The 6548-nt window shown below is 44.1% G+C and overlaps 1 protein-coding gene across 1 annotated transcript in view; it reads right to left on the reverse strand.

Annotated features, from left to right (window-relative positions):
- The window catches only part of uimc1 (ubiquitin interaction motif containing 1), a gene marked incomplete in the record, with an annotated part of 98508 nt that extends 96355 nt beyond the window's left edge, over nt 1–2153 (reverse strand). Inside the window, 2 exon segments of the mRNA XM_032511640.1 lie at nt 611–703; nt 2140–2153.
- Between the last annotated feature and the right edge of the window lie 4395 nt (nt 2154–6548).

Raw genomic sequence — 6548 nt, forward strand, 5'->3', positions numbered from 1 at the left:
GCATCAAACACAACAAAGGCTGTCAGTTGACTGGTGTTTTGAGCTAACATTAGCAATCAAACAACCATAGATAGGTACTTTTTGGAAATGACAGCTAGCTTAGCTACAAGCTAGCAAGCCAACACAACAAAGGCTGTCAGGTGAACATTAGCAATCAAACAACCATAGATAGCTAAAACGTTTGTGAAATGATTCCGATCTTCTGTTATTGTTTTGTAATGTGAAAAGTATTTTTCACGGATTTCAAAAATTTCAGTATGACAGTTCTGTCGTAAACCGTTTAAATCTGAGATTGCGCGACTCAAATCTGCTCAGCCACAATACTTCCTTCAGAACGGTGTGACACATATTTTGCCTTTAACAAATATCGCAATATTTGGATTTTGCATTAGTCCATGTTCCAGCCCTGGAACAGCGTAAGAAAAGACTATATATTTTAGAATGCCATTCAAATTAGGTTATTGATAATGAATTAAAAATAGCTTTGGAAAAAGGGAACGACACGTCAGAATTTTCAATTTTGACCCAGAAGGACAACAAGTTCATGGTGGACAGGAAGACACCGCCAGGGTTAAAGGGGGTCTTACCGTTCTTCACCACGGCAGAGAAAGTCCGAGCCAGCTCCAGAAGGATCGCTGTGCCGACTCCGAACGTCACGGTTCACCCAGCGCGTCCCTCCGAGCTCAAAGGAAGATGCACTGGTCTGACAGAGAGATGAAGAGATGAAGATAAAGTCTATTTGGTGGTGCCGAGGGTTCAGAGAGAGAGGTCTAGTACTGTCTTTATATTAAATATCATTGTATAGGATGTTGGCTTATTAACTTTCATTTTGTAATGTGTAGGTATTTAGAGCTCTATTATCCCTCCTGTTGTCCTCAGGTCAAATTTGACGCCTTTAAAAAACGTCTATATTTGAAATATGGGTTTCTTTTCAGCCAAATTACCACAAAATGTGTGATGTGATGGAAGCATGTGCCAATATTACTCTTTTCTACTGAATGTGTATTACTACATGTCTATATGTTGACTGTGTATGTAAGTATACTTGATAAGATAAGCTATAGGCTAGTGTGTGTGTGTGTGTGTGTGTGTGTGCGCGTGTGTGTGTGTGTGTGTGTGTGTCGCGGTCATTTGTTCAGTTTCATCTATCTTGTTTCCAAGCTGAACAGCCAATCAGACATCGGGGTCAGTGTACCAGAAACAGGTCAGGAAAGGCACGCACGCGCGCGCGCGCACACACACACGCACACACATCGACCGTTGGCTTGGTGTGTCACGGCCTTTACAGTGACGTCGATGTAGTAACCGTTATACAAAGAAATAGACTTACCACAACCGTTGAAAAATCAGTTACTCCTTCCCTCGACCACGGTGTTTAAGAAGTTATGAGCCCCTTATTTAATAAGCTGTAAGCCCAACAACTCCACTGTCAATGTAGAAAATGTCTTGATATCAGAATGACCGTGAGCTAACCTTGGCGTCGTCGTTAGCGTTAGCTAGCTAGGTAGCATTAAGCTAGCTAGGTAGCATTAAGCTAACTACTATAACTCGGAGCCTTTATACATCCAAGTGTGTGTGTGTGTGTGTCACAGTCGCTTGTTCCTTCCTTCTGTCTTGTTTCCAAGCTGAACAGCCAATCAGACGTCGGTGTCAGTGACCCAACAACAGGCCGAGAAAGGCCGAGGGTGCGGGACACGCACGCGCGTACACACACACAGACACACAGACACACTAACGTTCGACCGTTAGCTTGGTGTGTCACGCCCTTTACAGTGACGTCGATGTAGTAACCGTTATACAAACTGATAGACTTACCGCAACCGTTGAATAAGAAAATTACAAAATAAAAAAAATATATATCAGTTACTCATTCACTCGACCATGGTGTTTAATAAGTTATAAGCCCAACAGCTCCACCGTCAAGGTAGAAAACGTCGTGTCATCAGAATGACCGTGAGCTAACCTTGGCGTTAGCTAGGTAGCATTAAGCTAACTAAGGGGTGCTACAAAAAAATCCTCCTTAAACTCGGATTCTGTTAAAATAACACGCTGGCATTCGCTGTATCACTTGCACATATATTACAGGTTGACATATGAATGCCACACAAGGGATAAACAGTGGTTTAAAACAACAATTACCTCAAACTGGGGAGTTAAACTTCCCTTTCTGCCGCTTGAAAGGCCGTCGTTGTTGGGACCGCAGTTTTGTAGCTACGCATTAAATGGCGTAGCTAGGTCGCGAGAGCTAGCAGTTAGCCGGTTAGCTCAAAAGTCGACAGACGGAGATTCTACACTTTATTCGACAACATCGACCATAATAAGCCGGGAATCCACAGCGTTATATGTTACTTATCATCCACAAGCAGTAGTAACTACATATAGCGCAACATAACCAGTGTTGCCAGATATTGCGAGACAAATACGCAACCAGGCCTGTGAAAACAAGCCCAAAATAAGCGACTTTTTCTACGGAGCCCCCCCCCCCTAAGATCCTGGAAGAGAAAAATAAATCAAACTGTGTTACAATCCATGTAGACAGATTGGTAAACTGTACACACGGTGGACTAGAGTTTATTAATGTCCTCCCCCTGAGCTTCAGGACAATGACCACAGGAGGGAGTTAAACCACCTTTAACAGTATTTAACATAAGAAAACTGATGGGATTTGAAATATAGACACTTTTTCACAGTGATTTTGAGTTGTTCTTGTTCCCCACGACGGGTTGGATCCATTCTTTTCCTCCTTTTTCTTTCTCCCAGTCTTTGTTAAACTTCTTCCCGTATTTCTCCCACTTTAACCCGGGCATTTATTCCTCCAAAAACTCTCCTACAGTCCACTCACCATTAGCCGCTACTCGCGCATTTTCCTAACCAGAAAACAACAGACTGCCCTGCTCGGCCTCTGATTGGCTGGTACTCGTTTCCATCTGGGTCAGAGCCAATTAGAAGCAGGAGGTGGGCGGGAAATAACGCTGCTGTCTATAGTGTTTAAGGGGAAAGGGGCGGGATCGAGCGAACCGGCGAGAACAAGCTGGGATCAAGCCCAAATGAGCAACTACACTTTAGTGACAAGCCCAAAAAAACCGCAACCCGCGACTACCAATATCTGTAAGCGACTTTACAAAAAAACAAGCCCAAAGTCGCTTAGAATAAGCGGACTTGCAAAAACTGAACATAACCTGCACCGACTCCTTATATTAGTGAAGTCTCTGTAGATGTGTGGCCCGGGTTGCCAGGTCTGGATGACACCAACGTATTACACTCCTTTTAACCCTCGTGTTGTTTTTTCCGTCAACATTGAAAATCAACACTTTTGTTGACGCTTTCCCTCGATGTTTTTAACTTTTTTCTGACGTTTTGGCCCTTTTTTCAACACTTTTGACGCTTTTTTTCCAATGTTTGTCACTTTTTTTGACGTTTAACACTACGTAACATCAACTTATTACCTCTAGTTTTACAGTTATTTTTGGAATTTATGGTCAATAAACCTCATTTATAGGAAATTTGGGAATTTGAAATATAGACACTTTTCACAGTGATTTTGAGTTGTTCTTGTTCCCCCACGGTGGATCCATCTTTCCTCCTTTTTCTTTCTTCCCGTCTTGTTAACTTCTTCCCGTATTTCTCCCACTTTAACCCGGGCATTTATTCCTCCAAAAACTCTCCTACAGCCCCTCACCATTAGCCGCTACTCGCGCATTTTCCTAACCAGAAAACAACAGACTGCCCTGCTCGGCCTCTGATTGGCTGTACTCGTTTCCATCTGGGTCAGAGCCAATTAGAAGCAGGAGGTGGGCGGGAAATAACGCTGCTGTCTATATGTGTTTAAGGGAAAGGGGCGGGATCGGCGAACCGGCGAGAACAAGCTGGATCAAGCCCAAGTAGCAACTACACTTATTGACAGCCCAAAAAAAAACCGACACCCGCGACTACCAACTGTAACACTTACAAAAAAACAAGCCAAAGTCGCTTAGAATAAGCGGACTTGAAACTGAACTAACCGTCACCGACTCCTTATATTAGTGAGTCTCTGTAGATGTGTGGCCCGGTTGCCAGGTCTGGATGACACCAACGTATTACACTCCTTTAAACCCTCGTGTTGTTTTTTTCGTCCGTCAACATTGAAATCAACACTTTTGTTGACGCTTTTCCCTCGATGTTTTTAAACTTTTTTCTGACGTTTGGCCCTTTTTTCAACACTTTTGACGCTTTTTTCCAATGTTTGTCACTTTTTTTGACGTTTACACTACGTACCTCAACTTATTACCTCTAGTTTTACAGTTATTTTTGGAATTTATGGTCAATAAACCTCATTTATAGGAAATTATACTAATGTTTAGTTAGAAAAGCAGAAATTGAATTATTGAGACTAAATTAAAGGAATGGATGTTGATGATAATCACAAACTGAATATGTCAACTTTTACTCAACACTATTTCAAACACTTCACTTTGTTTTACAATGCTATAAAATAATAAGACCCAAATTAATGAAGTAAGATTTGTACTTGGCAGAGCGTTGGAATCAATCATGTTATTTTGGGGAATTAAAAGAACATTGATATGACACATGGGGACAACATTAGGACAACATGAGACAACATGGGACAACATGAGGACAACATAAGGGCAACATGAGGGCAACATGAGCAACATGAGACAACATGAGCAACAACATGAGGAACAATAGGAAGCAACAGGAGGGCACCATGAGGGCACCATGAGGGCAACATGAAGACAACATGAGGACAACATGAGGACAACATGAGGCAACATGGAAAGGAACAACATGAGACAACATGAGGAACAACATCAAGACAACATGAGGACAACAGAGACACATGAGGACAACCATGAGGACATCATGAGGACAACATGAGGGAACAGGGGACAACATGAGGACAACATGAGGACAACATGAGGACATCATGTAGACAACATGAGGACAACATGAGGACAACATGAGGGCAACATGGGGACAACATGAGGACAACATGAGGACAACATGAGGACATCATAAGGGTAAATAATTACGCAGATTTAAGCCCGGATAGATTGCACACCACCCCCTCTATGCTGAGTTCGTAACACCCCCCCTCAGGCCACAGATTCAGAGCAGTAAGAGTTAAAACGCCTTTGTTTCGTGTGCAGTGACTTGGCTTAATTTGCACGTGTAATGTAGAATTTTGTGGAGATTGCGACTGTGAAGTTGTGTAAAATTGTCTTGTAGGCCTAGGATAGAAGGATAATAAAGGGACTGAACTGAACTTATAGCCAAAGTTATTGTATTATCTGCAAAGTAATACATGTTTAATGTACCAGCAATAAACCAGTTTTACCTAAAGCTATTTAACCAAGGTCTGAAATTTGCCTCGCGTAATTATACACCGTCTAACCAAACAGCACCGACAAAACTTTCAGCCCACAACACTTTAAAAGCAGCCCAAAACCGAGTGGGGGAAACCGCAGACCTGGCAACCCGAGACTGCAGCCGCCCGCACGGCTTCACCCACATCATCTGGTTGTGGCGCTAAGCAACGCAGTTATAATTCAGACTGTAACATCCATCCATAAATAAATATTAAGATAAGCTATAGGCCAGTGTGTGTGGTGTGTGTGTGTGTGTGTGTGTGTGTGTGTGTGTGTGTGTCTGTGTGTGTGTGTGTGTGTGTCTGTGCGTGTGCGTATGTGTGTGCGCGCCTGTACGTGTGCCTGTTTGCCCATCTGTGTGTGTGTGTGCCTGCGTGCGTATGCGTGGGTATGCCTTTATGTGGGCGCACCTGTGTGTGCGTGTGCCTGTGTGCTTGTGGTGTGTGTGTGGTGGTTTCCTGTGTGCTTGTGTTGCTTGTGTGTGTGTGTGTGTATGTGTCTGTGGCGCACCTGTTGTTCTGTGCTTTGTGTGTGTGCCTGTGTTGGTGTGTGTGTGTGCGCACCTGGTGTCTTGTCGTGCCTTTGTGCCTTTGTGCCTGTTGTGTGTGCGCACCTGTGTGTGTGTGTGGTGTGTGTGTGTGTGTGTGTATGTGTCGTGGTGTTGTGTGTTGCCTGTGTGTGGTGCGCACCTGTGGTGGTGTGGTGTGTTTGTGTGTGGGCTGTGCTGTGTGTGTGTGTGTGTGTGTGCCTGTGTGTGTGTTGTGTGTGTGTGTGTGTGTGTGTGTGCTGTGTGTGTGTGCCTGTGTGTTGTGTGTTGTGTGTGTGTGTGTGTGTGTGTGTGTGTGTGTCTGCTTGTGCCTGTGGTGTGCCGGTGTGTGTTGTGTGTGTTTTGTGTGTGTGTGGTGTTGCCTGTGTGGGTGTGTGGTGTGTTTGTGGTGTGTTGTGTGTGTGTGTGTGTCCTGTGTGTGTGTGTGCCTGTGTTTGGTGTGTTGTGGTGTGTGTTGTTTGTGGTACATGCTGTGTGCCTGTGTGTGTGTGCCTGTGGGTGTGGTGTGTTGTGTGTTGGTGGTGTGTGTGTACTTGGTGTGTGCTTGTGTGGTGCCTGTGTGGTGTGTGTGTTGTGTTGTGTGTGTGTTGTGTGTGTGTGTTTGTGCGTGGTGGCTGTGCCTGTGTGTGGTG

Source organism: Etheostoma spectabile, unplaced genomic scaffold (genome assembly GCF_008692095.1).
Source record: "Etheostoma spectabile isolate EspeVRDwgs_2016 unplaced genomic scaffold, UIUC_Espe_1.0 scaffold405, whole genome shotgun sequence".
Lineage (NCBI taxonomy): Eukaryota > Metazoa > Chordata > Actinopteri > Perciformes > Percidae > Etheostoma > Etheostoma spectabile.